The sequence below is a fragment of the Ambystoma mexicanum genome, chromosome 10 (assembly GCF_040938575.1).
Source record: "Ambystoma mexicanum isolate Mex_15411 chromosome 10, UKY_AmexF1_1, whole genome shotgun sequence".
Lineage (NCBI taxonomy): Eukaryota > Metazoa > Chordata > Amphibia > Caudata > Ambystomatidae > Ambystoma > Ambystoma mexicanum.
Window position 1 is genome coordinate 1289223043 of NC_090932.1, and position 16379 is coordinate 1289239421.

Here is a 16379-nt window from a genome sequence, read left to right on the forward strand (position 1 = left end):
GCTCTTCATCCCGTTTCAGCACCTGTCGTGGAGATCCAGAACTTCTTAGCAGAGTTAGTTCAAGAAGGTAACGCATTCCGGATGGTAGGAGTTTATAGGTTGGCGATTTCAGCAGGTCATGAATTGTGCAATGGTAATCCAGTCGGAGAGCACCCGGCAGTGTGCAGGACAGGTTATTGAAAGGGGCAAGATTCAGCAGGCCCCTAGAACCCAGATACTGAGTCATGGGAGATGTGAACAAGGTGTTGACTAAACTGGAGGAGTGGCCCGACAACGGGGAGTTGGGTCTTAAGCGCATTTCAGCCAAGCTGGCTATGCTTTTGTGGTTGGTATAATGCAAGAGGGTTTCGGATGTGAGAGCGCTTGATGTGGCGAGCAAGACTTTCTCAACAGAGGGGTCACCTTCATAGTGTCCTGGTGCACACAAACTAACTGTAGGGTCATCGCTTATCCCTATTTTCCTGATATACTTATGTTCTGTGTAGCGAGTTGCTTGAGAGAGTACGAGAGAGTGACGGCAGCCCATAGGTCAGCAAGCATCACCCAACTGTTGATAACACAGCGGGCTCCCTTTGGGTCAGCTTCCACAGCCACTATAGCGAGATGGGTCAGGTGGATCATGGGGCAAGCAGGCATTGATGTCACGAAGTTTGGAGCACATTCTGTGAGGGGCGCTATGGCATCCAAGGCGTTTGCAGTGGGAGTGAATTCGGATGACATTGTCAGAACTGCTGATTGGTCTAGAGATGTGATTTTTTTAAAAATCACAGGAGTAGCAACAGCAGTAGTAGATAAGCTTTAAACTAGCATAATGCTCGACTCCTGTCGTGACATAGAATGAAGATTACCCAGCCTAGAATAGCGCAGGGAGTCTTGATTCTATTAAAGACACGGAGGCAAGCATTATCCCTCCCGTGTGACAATTTAAGCAAGTACAGAGCCGAGGCAGGCTGCTTAATGGGTCGTGAAGGTACTGTGCCAGGAAAGGGCTTATGAGGCTTGGAGAACCAAGGTTACGGTGGCCTCAGAGAGACTTTTTTTGATTGGAACTACAATACCCAGCTAATGAGGACATTTTGTGTGTTTTAGTAGTTCTTGGATTTTTACTTGTTTGCAGCTGTGAGAGCAAGCAGAGAAAGTTGAAGCATAATGCTCACCTCTGTGTCTTAAATAGAATCAAGACTCCCTATGCTATTCTAGGCTGGGTAATCTTCATTATCCAAACCATTAGGGAGCTGTTCATCCAGTCCTAGTTTTCAGTTTACATTCTGGGACGTAAAGTCCTGAATTTCCCCATTATAAATCCAGGACTACAAGTCCCAGAATGCAAACTGAAAACGAGGTCTGGACAGCATCTCCGAATGGAATGGCTAATGTTGGCATGTATGAATCAGGCATTACCCCTACGTGTAATAATAATATAGACCAAATATGTGATAGAAATGACTCTTTTCAGTTTTAGCAATACTTGTCTCGTCATACCAATAACACTTATTTAATCATGCCAAGATGGCGACGTTTGTAGTTGACAGCCGTGCTCCACCAGACTAGCTGCGGTTTCAGTCTTTCTTCCGTGTTCTTGCTCTATAGACAGAACACCTGGATTTACGGACGCGTTCTTCGAGCTCTGCGCCGGAGTGTCTATGCTTTTGTTGGATTCTTCTTTCAGCGCGCGGTCGGTGCTGTGTGGGCATGCACGCGCCGCGCGTTCATGTCTTTTTCCGCCATGTTGTTTTGGTTGTGAGAGGAAGGCGATACCAAGCAGAGGATAACAAACATCTGGAGAGGACCAGGTGAGAGGGGCGGTGTAAAGTGGGCGGGTGAGTTGGGTGCGCGGGAGGTTGTCCGCTGAAGAGGGAGCGCTGGTATATAGTTGGTTAACGGCCGCTATTCACCCATCAGTTCCTGATCACTGACTAGTCACCCAAGTCCACAGTTTGCCATTCCTGGCCTGTCAGGTGTCAAAACTCTCTTAAGTCTAAGTCCATGGTGAGCCAACAGCCTGTCGCCTCTAACCATCAGCGTGTTTTGTCAGCTCCTATTCTATTAAGCCACCAGCCCTGGGCAATCCTGCTTCCCTGTCATCTTATGACTTGTCCTCGTCCTTACCTTTTATCCCCTTTACCACCCCGCACCCCCCTTGTCGACCTCGGCTTTTTGCTTCACGTGATCGATGGACTGTCAAACGCTCACCAGTGACTTGTCATTATCCCCCCAATGCGTCCTGCCCCCCTGAGGTATGTAACGATCACCTGTGGCCTGCCACGCCCCCCACCATCTCACCCGCCCGTCACCCCTCGCCCCCATCTGTACATGGGCTTTCCTGGCTCTTCCCGCTTTGTAACCGTCTCATTCTGGGTATAGTCACGTCTCCTCTTAGCCATGGACCCTATCGTGTCACGCCCTCTCACAGCTTGTGGCTTATCGCCCCTTATACTCTCCTTGGCATGTCACGTGGTCACAGCGTCCCTGCACTGGTCCCGTGGACTTGCACCCTGCATGACCGCTTTTCTATAATGCCGTTCTGTACTGCCCACAAAAATACCCCACTCCAATTTTAATTTTTTTATACGATGCCGGTTTTGTTTCTTAACTTCATAGCATAGTTTTAAAGTCTGCATCTCTTATATTTTGCTGCGGCCGTGCTTCCAAGCGTTTAGCAACGGCTGTGGCCGTGTGACTATTACTTTTTGTTCCCCTTTTTATGTTGCAAGGGCCAGTCTTAAAAGGGTTACTTTTTGTCTTCGGCTTCCTGTGGGCACTGTGGATATGTGGCGGATACTGCGGTTTCGTGCTGACAAACGGAGCCACCAAAAGGCATTTTCGTCTGTTAAGGACTTGGTTGCAACACGTGGATTTACCCCGAACAAAAAGCACATATTTCTTGTCTTAACTATCTTTCTGACGCCCCCCCTGTGTTAAAACCCTCATCACCCAGGACTCCCTTCTGTGTTTGTCAGCGCTCTTTTATCACCATAGTTGGGTACTTATATATGCATGAGTTATCTCTCTCTTTTTATCTTCAACACAGTTGTGACCCAATTCATGCAGTTTAGGTTGATTCTGAGCAGAGTGAGAGATGGGGAGATTTGGAATGTGAAAATAGTTTAATTTGCTTGATGCCAAAGGTACCACCTTTTGTTGGTATGGAGTATCCTTATTTCCTTAGGTAGGCTAAGACTCCTGTGACTATAGGACCTGATTAAATGTTTTAATTGGCTGCAACTTGGAACGTTTCACCTATTCTCAAAAGGGCTTTGAGGTGGTGGGGACTTTATTATATATATTTATATATATATATTATATATATATATTTTCATTGTTCAAGGAATATAAGACATGACCCATAATTCTTTGGGCAATAGGGTAACCTCTGAGATCCATTGAGGGAGAAGGAGCCATGGGAAACTATGAACGATGGTCACAAAGACAGAAAAATAGTGTAATAATTCCCCTCATGTTTAGTAATATGCTTTATGAAATGCAGCATAGGCTGGCGCTTGTCTGCACGGTTTTACAACTGATGATTAACAGTCTATTTTTTTATTTGAGTTAATTGATTTAACAATTTTTTCAAAAGAACAATGAAGAAGAGAGAATCACATCCCACCACGTTAAGTCCAAGTCCTCCAATCAGGAGGAAAAAGGCAAAGTAACGTACGAGGAAAAGATGTGGTCAAGGTTCATCTGGGGTGGACCTCCTCCGAATCTTGTCGGTTATACAAAATTTGGGATGATAGACTTCATCATAGACACTAAGGCAATAGTCATGTTGGTTTTCTCTCCACTAATTAGAGTTTTCCAATGGTCCTCTGTGTCCATTGTGACGTGGTTACACAGTACTCGAATCCGATGTAATTCTCTCAAAGTTTTCCATCTTGTGCAAGTCGTCAGCAAATGCCTGATCGTTACGGTCTCTTCTTTTGGAGCACAAAAGCGACAGGTTTTTGAAGTTGATCTTCCCTGGATGTGGTTAGTCTCGTTGGTGTTTAGCAAGTTCAATCTCATTCTAAGGTAGGTGTCTCTGAATGATCTGTCAGGGAATCGTTTCAGATAACCTCTCCGATGATTCAATTTTGTGGCAATCGCCGGTAGATTTCCTGCTAAAGTACTTTTACTTGCATCTTCAGTTGTTTTGATCCAATCAAGTTCAAATAGTTTTCTTTTGATCCTCATTGGGTTTTCGACTAGATCCCTTTCTGTGCTGCTTAGTTCTTCTAGTGTGATTTTACGCCTGTTGACCCATGTGTTCAGGACCTTGTTCGAAGTTTTGGAGATTTCGTCGTGTATAACTTCAAATATTGAGGCACAGAAGGGAGGCAGTGTTTTCCGGTATAGGTTTAATGCCTTCCACTCCACGATTGCCTCCAATGACGTTGGGGCCAGCTCGTTTCTGATTCTGACCATTCCCGCTGAGTTTGGTAAATTGAGAACTGCTCGCCAGAACTTACCTTCTAGTGAGGACCACATTTCTGTGGGCATGTGGATCAGACCCTCTGCACCGTATGTTATTGTCGGGACCACCTTATTCCTGTAGAAGTTAACCAGTGCAATCGTTGAAAACCTTCCAAATCTTTTTTCCATCAAATGCCCCTGTGTTGACAGAACTGTGACCTTATTTTTTTAGGGACATTTGTGCTGGGGCCTCTGTAGAACTGTTGTTGATGGTGACCCAGAGGTATTTAATTGAGTCCACTTCCTCAATCTTTTTTTCGCCCAAAAACCAATTAGGTTTGTTCTCTGTTTGGCCTTTTGAAGACAGATGATTTTGGTTTTACTTTCATCTATCTCCAAATTGTTCTCACATAGGTAGCGATGAAGAATATGTAGAGTTGTCTTTGTAGGCCTATTGCGGTTTGGTCGATCATAATCAGATCGTCAGCATAGAGAAGTCTTGTTAGTTTTGTTTTCCCCACCTTGGGTGGGAAGGACCGTATAGATGGTTCAAAGTCAGGGAGGTCGGCAGTGTAAAAGTTGTAAATTGCCAGGGTGAGGGGGCACCCCTGCTTGACCCCTTTCCCAGTTAAGATTAACTCGCTTAGGAGGCCTCCTCTGTTTAGGCGTATTCTAACCGAGGTATCTGAGTGTAACTGAATCAATGGATCCAGGATTTCTTGAGGACAATGTCTCTTCTGAAGTTTTTGCCAAAGTCTTCGTCTGTTTACATTATCAAAGGCTTGGGTCATATCTATAGAGATAATGTATATTCTGGTCTTTTCCTGATGACTTTTGGCTTTTAGAATGTTAAGTAGCACAATGTTCGCTGATGTACCAATATTCCGAATAAAGCCTGTTTGAAATGGGTCAAGCCAACCATTGGTTTTTGTCCAGTTGTTGAAATTCATCAATAGGAATGATCCAAAGATTTTGCCTATAACGTTGAGCAACGCAATTGGCCGATAGTTTTGAGGGTCATCCTTTTTCCCTTTTTTTGCAAATTGCCACAATCATAGCTGTCGTCCATGAACAAGGGATTTGATGTTTTCTACAGATTTTGTCAAAGACGGCTTTTATGAAAAGCGCCCATTCTTCCGGATTTTCTTTTAGCATTGCGTTGCTTAGACCGTCTGGTCCTGGTGCTCTCTATTTTTTTGATTTTCAGTCGGATCTCCTCTAGGGTTATACCCAAGTCCCAGTATTTATTAGAAAATTCTGTAACGGGCATTGACGGAGACTCGTCGTCCTTAAATAGCGTCAAGAAGTGTTGTTCCCATTGTGATTCGCTAACGTAGTTTTGCTGGTGATCATGGGTAGTTGATTGGTCTTCTTTGATCAGCTGCCAGAAGTCTCTTGAGTTTTTCTTGGTTAATGCTTTAAGCATGTTTTCAGCATCTTCTCTAAGACAGTTTTTACATCCTGCTACTCAGTTTTTATACTTATTAATGGCGATCTTTGCTTCTGCTTTTATGGTTAAGGAGTTAGATTTAAATGCCACTCTTTTGAGGCGCCTGACGATTTTACGTTTTTCTACAAGCTCCTTGTCGTAGTAGTGTCGCAATGTTTGATCTACCACTTTTCCATTAAGTTTCTTAATTTTGAAGTGGTCAAGTAAGGTCACAAAGTCCACCTCGTTTGAGCCTTTGTCCGAGTTCTCATCGGTCAGTGACATGCTGTATTTTCCAGTTATTATTTTTATATTGTTTGCTTTCATCCGAAGGCAATTACCACCGTTGTTTACATCTACGTCCATTACTGGCCGACGAGTCTGCTGACCCATTGAGAGGATCACAAGCCTCAAATTGTGGTAGCTGTTTTTGGTTTGGATGATCTCGTGCCTTGTAATGCTATCTACCAAATTGGTGGATACAAACACGTGGTCTATGACTGCAGCCTGGTCGCCTCGTCGCCACGTTGGAATTGCCGTTTTTGTCACTGGGCAAATTAGTTCTGTGGAGACTAGGCTCCTTACTTTCATGGTTGCTGACCAAAGTTTCCATCTTTGTTAGCGTGGGTGGTTTGCTCTGTGTGGTCGAAATGGAATTCAATGTAGCCCCAGCAGCGTTTAGGTCACCTGCTATTAAAAATGATGGGATGTCATGTTTTAATAAAGCCATGTCAATAGTGGAAGTGACCATTTCTATGAAGTCTCGAGGAGAAGTTGACTCTGGGTTCCAGTAGCAATTGATGATAATCAGTTTCTTAGTAGTCTTCTTTGTAGCTTGGGGTTCAATCGCTGACCGTTCGACTAAAACTGCCAGAAGCAGGTCCTCGCAGGTTAAGATTTCCTGTATGGATAGGCCTGTCTCTGATTTTATAGCTGTCAGCAACCCAGAGGTGGGGAGACCTTTCATTCCTTTTTTTGCACGTGCTAGTCTTAGGTCATAACCGTCCATGGCTGGTGATGTAAGCAGTCATGTTTCCTGGAAACAGAGAATATCGTATTCTCCCAGATTTAGATCACTGGGTGCTGTCAGGTGTAAATCCTCTCGTGTTCCAGGATCCTAGTTTTAGTTCTTTGTTGTTTGGAGGGTTAGAAGTTATAGGCTTGTTATTCCGGTAGACACTATTCTCTGGTTGCTATTCAGTCGGAGACATTAATTGAACCTTTGATGTCCACCTTGGTGCATTTTCAGTTGTTTTATATTTTCTACTTTATTGTTCGACTATAGAGATCACTTTCTCTGCTCTTGGGTTGTCTGGGTTAAACGTGATTTTCAAAGTTGCTCTGTGTGTCTCTCTGTTGGTTTTGGTTAGAGTCAACCCTCAATTGTGCACTTTCCATGACTTCTTTGGTGCCAGGGTTGGCCGGAGTCAAACTGTATTTGTCTGAAGCTTCACTTGTTGTAGTTTCTTTGATGTCTTCCATTTTTTTTTCTTGGTTGGCTCTCGGCTTTGGTTTGGGACGGGTGTCTGTACTTCTCGGGTTTGGCAAGTTGCCGTGATGTTGATAGACTCTTAGGTCGTAACCTAGCTTTCTGAGGTGGTCTGCTGCTTCGAGAAGTGGGTCTGTCACTGAAGGTAAGTTAATATGAAGGTAAACTGAATCTGTGACGTGTTTTTGCCGAAATCCACGATTTGTAAGTCGTTCGTGGATATCAATCTTAGGTTCGGGATGCAATAAAAGAGCTGTAAGATTGCTTTGCGGTTTAGGATCAAGTTGCCTCTTTTCCCTAAAATTCTCGTCAGTTTGACAGATCTTGTCCTATGTGAAGGTTGTATGGAATCATTTTTTTTCCTGTGAGTTTTCGCCATAGGGTTTGGTAGAGCTTCCCTGTTGACTTCTCTGTCTTCTGTTCGAACCAAGTTGTTTGTCAAGCGACTTTACCTTGTATCGTTTGTCCGATTGTTGGCGTTAGATACGTGCAGCTGGTGTTTCTCTGCTGTTTGTCACTGTTTTAACCCAGAGTACTTCTATTTGTTGTCCTCCGCCCTCCTTTAGCGCTCTTTTTAAAAAAAAAAAAAAAAAAAAAAAAAAAAAAAAAAAAAAATAAAATTAGTATTTTTATTTTAGTATATATTTTTTTTTTTTTTTTCACTTGGCAGACAAGGTCAAGAAAGGAGGGGAGGGTGAAGTAAGAGTCTCGTCTATTGGTGATCCTTCACCGCTCGAGTCCAGGGAGACGATCCTCTCATCTGGGCCTCGACCGCCTCTAATTGCGGACTTCTCAGTTCCCAAAGTAGGTAGCGGTGTTGCTACCGGTTCTGGAGTTTCGTACTCAGAATTTTCAGTTAATTATTCAGAGACATCTAACAGGTTCGTCGAATCATCTAAATTAAAATTTGTGGCGACTACCTCTCTTCTGTGATCTTTGTGATTTGGTGACGCTTGTTTGTGCTCAATGTTTTCGTGCAAGTTTCGGTGCCCTTCGACTAGGGAGAGTTGTGATTGTTCGGCTCTTGGTTTCATTATATCGTCTGGTCTAGTCGTTTTTACTGGCAATTTGACACTTTTTGAAGTTGTTTTTCAGTCGTATCTCAAATTTCTCTGAGTTTCAGAGATGAAGTACTCCTTTTATACTTTTATCTTGAGTTGTTGGTAGAGTTTTTGGAAGAGTTCTTGGGGGCCGAATGGAAGGATCTTGTTTCTTGGTGTACCCTGTGCTTGCCTGGGGGGAGGAGGTCAGTTCCTGCCACTTAGTTTTCTTTGGGTCTGTCTGATCGCTTGTATGATGTTTTTTGGTTTCTTTGTCACCCTTTAGGTGGTCCACAGTATCCGAGTTAGGTTTATGGTTACCGTCATCCGAGGCGGTTTGTGTACATGCCTCTTTGAAGTGTGGTTAGAATTCTTGTTAGTTTCTGTGGCTGTCATGAATCCTTCCAAGAATTGTATTTTGCTGTTCATGGTTGCAGTAATCGAGATTTGGTCTTTCAGAGTCTCGTGAATTGACTCATATAGTTTAGCAAATGGAGCTAATGCTATAGTCGCAGTTGACTTCACTGACGGCAGCAGGTCAGACTTTCTTGTTATTTCTCCATAACCTTTGGTCACTTAGTCTTCTTGGAGTCCGATTTAGTGACGGGGTTGAGTTTCCTGTGCTTCCTAATTCGGCTAGATAAGTTGATGTGGGAGTAGTTTTGTTTTGCAGTGGGTTGCTTGGTGGGATCTTAACGTCGTTTGCGTCTGTATTCCAGTTTCTACTAAGGATTTCTCTTGTAGGGGAGGATTGGAGGATGTGGTTTTCGTTTCGATCAGTACCAGTGTCCCTACTTTTGGATTGTGATGATGATCCAGAATACAGTTGTGTAGTAACAGCCACTGGAATGAGTAGCTGTGGAGTTACGTTATCTTTTCCAGTACCGGTTTGAACGGTAGATTGTTTCTCGTGCACCGTTCCCTGTTTCTCTAGAAGGGAGTTTCCGTAGTGAAGTTTTTCGATGTTCCACTCAGTCCTTGATGGAAGACTTGTCTGTTTCAGAGCTAATAACTTCTTGCGGGTCTAGGTTCGTACGTTGACCAATCAACGGGACTTGGTTGGTATCGTGTCTTGCGCCGTCATTTACTACCATTTGCAGAAGTTCGGCATCTGGAACTTCGTGTATTGACACAGGTTCGGTTTCCAATGACTCGTGAGTTGATAACTTCTGTTTAAAAAAGAACTTTGCCAAGTCTCCAGATAGCAGTGTTCTTTTGAGGACAATCTTCCTGTAAGTTCTCAGTTTGTCGAAAGGTGATGGCTTCTTCCTAAAACGAGCGACAAAAGGGACAGATGCTTTTGATTTAGTTACATTTTCACTTTCTTGTTGAGTAGGTCGTATAGTTAATGTTTTTTTGTCCGTCAATCTCTCCTTGATTTTGTTTTTGATTAATATTAAAGGTTTCGGTTTTGAACTGGTCTTTTTCTGTGTTTTTGAGGTGCCCTTGTTGTTTTTCCCTCTTGATTTACGACTTGTACTGGATTTTGGCTTTCCTTTAATAGGTCGGGCAATGTTAATGTCGTCCTTGGTCGCTGTCTTTGTCGTTGGCCCCAGACACAGGGTTTCTGCAAAGTGCAGATTTTTATCCAGAACTTTTCACGTTCATGGTTTACACTGATGTCGTCATCAGAGTTCTGTTCGGAGGTGAGGAGCGATCCTGGTTAGTGCCCTCACTAAAGCTAGGATCCGTGTCAGTCTCCTGAATGTTCATAGGCGGTGTACTCGGGATGTGGTGGATTTCCGCTGTGATGTTCCTTATAGTTTGGGGGTCTTGGGTTTCGCAATCAAAATATGGTGTTGATGAGTCGCCTTGTGTGCTGGATGTAAGTCCGACCACATGAGTTTCTGTTTCTTGTGAAGTTAGTCTTAGAATCGGTAGCTAAGGGGTTCATATGCATCCCCGTCTCCTGTTTTGTTTTGTCCATCGGACACCCACCCGCATCCTCTATCGCGCCTTGACTGTATGCCTTCTCTGCCATTGTCCTGACCGATGAGGTTGGTGTGTGTGTGTGTGTGGCTGACAAGGGGGCTGTTACGCCCTTCATCGTACTGATAACAAGTTCAGTGTTTACAGTTGGGGTCTCGTTTTCCGGCCTAAGTGCGTGTGCGGTGTTGGAGTGAGAGAGCGTAGGTATATCAGCTGAGGGATTATCATTTAAGAGACCTTGTGATGGAGGCTTACCTACCGATGTTTAGAGTTGTACTAGCAGAATCCAGGTCCACCTCCAAGATACACTCATCCCGCCTTCGCCTTGAACTTCTTAGGAGGCGGACTTCCTCCATTTGGTTGTGCCGATTACCAGATATCCAGCTAAACAGTGAAACGGCAGTAATTGAAGCGCCCTCGACTAGCGCGGGCTCAACGACGCAAGGGTAGCAGGGTCGGATTTTTCAAGACCCGCTTACTTGTAGGCGGAGCTAATGCCACGCACGAGGGTGTTGGTATCTGTAGTCGTATCTCCCAGCTGTAGTCCAGTCTCCTGATCTGGCGAGTGATTGATTGTGGCAAGTGCAGTCTGGTGCACTAATGCTGTCTGCAAAGCAAGTCCACTGGTGCAGACAGGCAGGCGAGCAGGCGAAAGCAGCAAAGATTTTCCTTTTACTTCTCCTTCTTCTCGACCGCAAACAGCAGTAATTGAAGCGCATTCGACTAGCACAGGCTCAATTTGGTCTATTTGGAGGTTCCCTTTAGCAATGCATCCTCTGTTCCATGAAGGTTCCTATTTGCCATCTTAAAAATGGATACATTTTCCATTGTACAGCTAGCAGGCTGCAAGGTGACAGATGGGGAGTGTTCGAGAAGCAAGGACCAGTGTCTTAACGTCTGGGGAGTGGATTTCAGGGAAAGGGCGTGACCTTAGCTTCTAGGCAGAAGAGAGGGCTTTGGTAAATAAAAAAGAGCGAAGACTACGTTTGGTATGGAGTGAGGTACGTGTTAATGAATTATTCTCAAGGCCAGCCACGAAGTGCTCCCAGTTAGGCCATGTCTACCCTCAGTATAAATGTCAGTTAGCTATCGTCCCTCAACTCAAGGTTTACAAAGCATCTTATATCTTTCTTCTATAAACCATTAGGAATACCTGAGCCTCATGTGGGGAGAGTTATTGAAAGCTTTATACCTTTTGCATGTGTCCTGGGCAATGCTACTCTCCTACAGAGATTTCTAGGAGTTGTATTATATCTTCAGCAGAATAGCACTTAGCCTCCTGTCCAAATTGAGAGAGCTTGTAATTGGGCCCAGTAGACTTAATGTGGAAAGGAGAAGACGAATAGTTAATTGTAACGCAGTCTTGTTACAATGATTGTCAATAATAGCATGCATTGAATTAAAAAAACGTCCTCCATGTAGGGCCGATTACGTCACTGGTTCAGATATAATTTCAGCCGAGTTCCATATCTGTGCATCGCACGTTACGCTCGGCTGAGGGGGCGGCGGGGGGGATGAATGATTTAGCATGGCAAAACAAGGTGGCCGTTCATTGGCCTTTTGAGCTGTAAAGCTTACAAACACTTTCACTAAAGCCAACAAAGACATTGGCCCTCATTACAACTTTGCTGGTACACAGTAAAAGTGCTGATAAAACTGTTTACCAGCACATTTACCGGTTATGCAAAGTATGAGTTTTCAGGAACACAGTTGCCGGCACGATATAACCAAATCCGGAATTACTGGCGCTGATAATACCGGCAATGCTGGAAATATACTGTGGTAATACCAGCACATTGGTATCACCGGCATATCACAAGATTGGATTTGCCGGCAATACGGCAAAACCAAGGTGGAGAACACCTCAGAACAGCTGGTAAATGGACACGAGTGAAGGAAATAAGGCCACAGGTGCACCCTATGCACAAAGGAAGAGTACAAAAGGGCCACACCTACCCCAAAAACACTTTCCAACATGACCATGCGGCCACTCATTGCTGTAAACATGGAGATGGAGGCTACATGCCAAGCTGCAGGGGTTGGAGGTCCAGCAGAGGCAACAGGAGTCCAGGGAGAGAAGGAGGAGGTTGGGCATACAGGTGGAGAGGCAGAGACGTGCAGGGATCACTCGCAGAAGGGCTAAACCCTGGACCCTCACTGACTGGCAGATACTAACCATGTACTTCCTAAACAGGGAGACCATACTGGACCTCCTGTCCCACATCCAGGACGACATTGAGAGTAGGATTGGCATCAGGACAGCCAAACCACCACTGCTAAAGCTGGGCGGTCTTGCACTTCCTGGCCAGTGGCATGTTCCAGCGCTCTGTGAGCCAGCTGCACTGCATTTCGCAGAGTGCTGGTGTAGATGTTTTGGGCCAGCACATTGCCCTCCTCACCACCTGGGCACAGTTCAAAACCACCAAGTCCAGCTTCTTTGCAATTGCGGGCATGGCCAGTGTGGTGGCAGCATTGGACTGCATGCATGTTGAGCTGGTGGCGCCCCCCCCCCCGCGCCTCAGAGGAGGTCTACAGGAACCGGAAGCAGTTCCATTCCATGAATGGCCAGGTCACCTGTGACGCTGATCTTACCTTCACGCCCTGCTGTGCCTGATTCCCAGTATCAACCCATGATGCAATGGTCTTCGGAACATCAGGTTGCCGGCCTACACGGAGTCAGAGGACAAAGGACCTGGTTGTTGGGTGAGTAAATGTACAATCTATCCACATGAGTGACAGGCAAAGGGGGGGGGGGTGCAACAGTCACAAACTCATGCGCAGGGCTCTCTCCACGGACATGCAGGACGCACCAGCACACCCTGAAATTCACAGGCCACAACACACAGGAGTATTACATGACTGGAGATGTAGCAGTCACTGATCAGGCCATTTCAAACCCAACAAGACATCCACATGCAATGTACTACAGGTACCTGAGTGCAATACGCAAGCAAGGACTGTAGCGTGAAACAGTGTGGCACATTGTGATATGGATGCACAGACAGACCATTTGAGATTCAGCCGTCCCAGGCCACACACCTGTGTCCTTACCCCTTGTAGGTGACTCTGGATACCTGCTGTGTCCGTGGCGGATGACCCCTCTGAGGAATCCCCAGACGCTGCAGCAAGTGTAGTACAACCCAGCCCATGTAGGCACGTCTCAGATTCTTACACCGGTCTCTGGGTGCGCTCATGTACAGGCCAATGAATGTGGGGCAGATAGACATGGCCTGTGCAATGTTGCACAACATCTGTGTCAGGTGCAACATACCTCTGCCCCCAGATCTGACTTTACTCCACAGGATGAGGATGAGGATGATGATGAGGAGGAGAAGAATGGGTGCATGGCCCGCCAAAAACTTATGGAGAATTCTTTTGTTACCCCTCCACTCTGCTGGCCCCTAATCTCTGAAATGCTCTTCCTCTCTTTTTGGGCTCGGCTCCTACTCTTACCTGTTTCTGTGCCTTACTAAAGACACTTTTTCACTTTCTTAATTGCTGACTCGTGTTTTTCCCATTTGTGTTTACTTTTAATTTGTAACTGATTGTCTATTTGCTGTGGTGAAAGTGCCTTCTAAATTGAAATCAATAAATAGGAGAGGTTTGACATTGCTTCTTTCTGGTTGTATGCAAAATGTAAATATACAGTTTCTGCCTGATTCTAGCTGTTATGACTGATTTCCTATACTCTGGCCTGGTGGACAGATGTATAGTAGGCCAACCTATATTTTGACCGGCACAATTCTGGGAGCTGTAGCCAAACCAGTTCAGGTAGCAGGTTTAGGCTAAGATCTTCAGAGTTGGTGAGCTTGTAAAGGGTCCACAATGCCAATCACAAATTACACTTAATACATTATTTATTGGCCAAAACACACTATAAAAAAATACTACTAGCAAGTAGTTATCACACAAGACTAATAAACAATAGATTGGAAAATGAGTGTATGTTGCAAAACGGCGCAGGAGACTCCTAGGTTCAGAGTTGTATAATAGAAAATCTACTGGATTCCCAAATCCACAAAAAGTCCAAGGTCCTTACAAACAATTCAATAGTGTTTTTATTGCTGTACACAGGCGACACGTGTTTCGACCAATCGGTCGTCCTCAAGGCTGTAGCAAACATGCAGAATTACATCAGTGAAAAAATGGGTATGATTTCCATATATTAATTGCCTTTTCTTAATGAGAAACCTTCATTCGTTTTTACTAGAGCACCAACTCTCAAAAACAAACTCTGTCCCTCATTCGTAACGGAAAGCAAACCCAAAGGCACAGATTGGCTGCAACCAGCCAAGGGGTTCTTCAAATGCGGAACCTGCACGATGTGTAGGTTTGCGCACCTTGCTTGTCAAGAAGTCACTGACCAATTGGGCATTAGAACCATTTATCAACTGTCGGACCTAATTTGTGGTCTATGCGATCGTGTGTGTCTGCCTGAGAGTGTATGTAGGAAGCACCATCAGGAAGTTACGCATCAGGATTAGGGAACACATTTCAAGCCTTAAGAAACAGGACCATAAGTTGCCATTGGCCTTACATTGGCACGAATGTCATCAGATGGACGATGTTAACAAAATCAGGTTCATAGGCCTGAGAAAGGCACAATTGAGTAAGAGAGGAGGTGATTTACATCTCAAGCTCAGGCAAATTGAGGCCAAGTATATATGTAAATTACAGTGTCGAAAATGGTCTTAACTCGGAACATGAGATGAATGTTTTCTTATAGAACGTGTGACATCATCCTTTGATTTTTCCTAAATGGTTATTTTTTCTGATGTGATTCATGAAGTAAATGTCAGTTATTTTTTCAAATAATGCTTAGGTTTATATTACATGAGTTTTGCAACACTTTGTTTTTTTGTTTAATGTATTCTTTATTATGATGATGATGATTAATATCTGGGTTTCGAACCCAATCATTCTTCCAGGACTCCCAACTGATACCGCCATGATATCACACACAGGGACTATCCCATACCTGAGTACAGAATTTTCTTTATATCTAATTCTAGTCGACCAATCCTGGATACACATTGATGCTACTTGATATCTGTCATCCGACATATTGTGCGGAAACTGAATGTCTCTGGACTGCCGCTTACTGGGCATGCTATACATTTGCATTCTGGTAATTTCTTCACTTTCCTTTATTTAAGAACCCACCATCCATACATGGGTGGATTCAACATTTTTTTTTTTTTCATTTTTCAATTTGGGCTTAGCCATTTGGCTAACTACCTGGGAAACCTCTGCCACTACTTTGTCTTTTTAATATATTTATTGTGTTTTGCAGCCTAATGCTAATCTTCATTTGCTATTACTACGATGGCAAGTAATAGGGCAACCTCTTGTCTCCTACATATCTTTTTTTGGTCATTTTAACACATGGTTCAGAGATATGCTCGTTTCTTTCTCTCTCCATTCTTGGAGGCAGTACATCTTCGTTGATGTTTCAACTACTGGATGCCCACAGAACCAACATGGTTTACCTATTTTTACAGTTGCTTTCATGTGTAGGTGTTTCCGAAGCAAGGCACCATGCTGCTCACTTTCATTTGTACACATTGTTGTTCATACACGTTATGTGTGTGACGTTGGATATTTTCCATAACGCCACACGTTTCAAGGAATCAAGTTCCGATTCTAATTCGACAACATTCACATATACGCGTGACCTCACACGTCACGTATGATGTTGCACATCTTGTTTACTTGGTTATTAGGCTTCCATCATGGCGGTACACTACGCTACGAGCAGGATACTCAGGATCTAGCCCTTAAAATTCATGCTCTCAGGTAAGTGGTGCTTTTGTGCACTATGGATTTTCAACCTTAGCAACTAGCAGATCAAGGTTCTTGGAGGCTGATCTGCCTAATCACTTTAGTTTCAGGTATTAGGACCTGCCACCATTGTATTTGAGTATTTTGCAGTGGACCGCTGCTCTTATAAGAAATTATCTACACTTAATGTTCATTAAGGTAAGATTATCTTTTGAGACCTTAATGATGATTCGCCTTCCAATTTTGTTAATTTCATACACCCCATAGAGGCTCCATCAGTATTAACTAATCCAGAACCCTGATATTTGATCCCATA

At 44.2% G+C, this 16379-nt stretch overlaps 1 protein-coding gene across 6 annotated transcripts in view; it reads left to right on the forward strand.

Moving 5' to 3' along the window:
* Nucleotides 1-1534: 1534 nt before the first annotated feature.
* Nucleotides 1535-16379, forward strand: part of MTMR3 (myotubularin related protein 3) — a 2389252-nt gene continuing 2374407 nt past the window's right edge. For 5 of the 6 annotated variants that reach the window (XM_069619290.1, XM_069619289.1, XM_069619293.1 and 2 more), the window contains exon 1: nucleotides 1537-1793. The gene's annotated coding sequence lies outside the window, so the exon portion shown is untranslated. Of the gene's footprint in view, nucleotides 1794-16379 lie in introns of all 6 variants that reach the window. The other variant, XM_069619294.1, reaches the window with a different exon arrangement.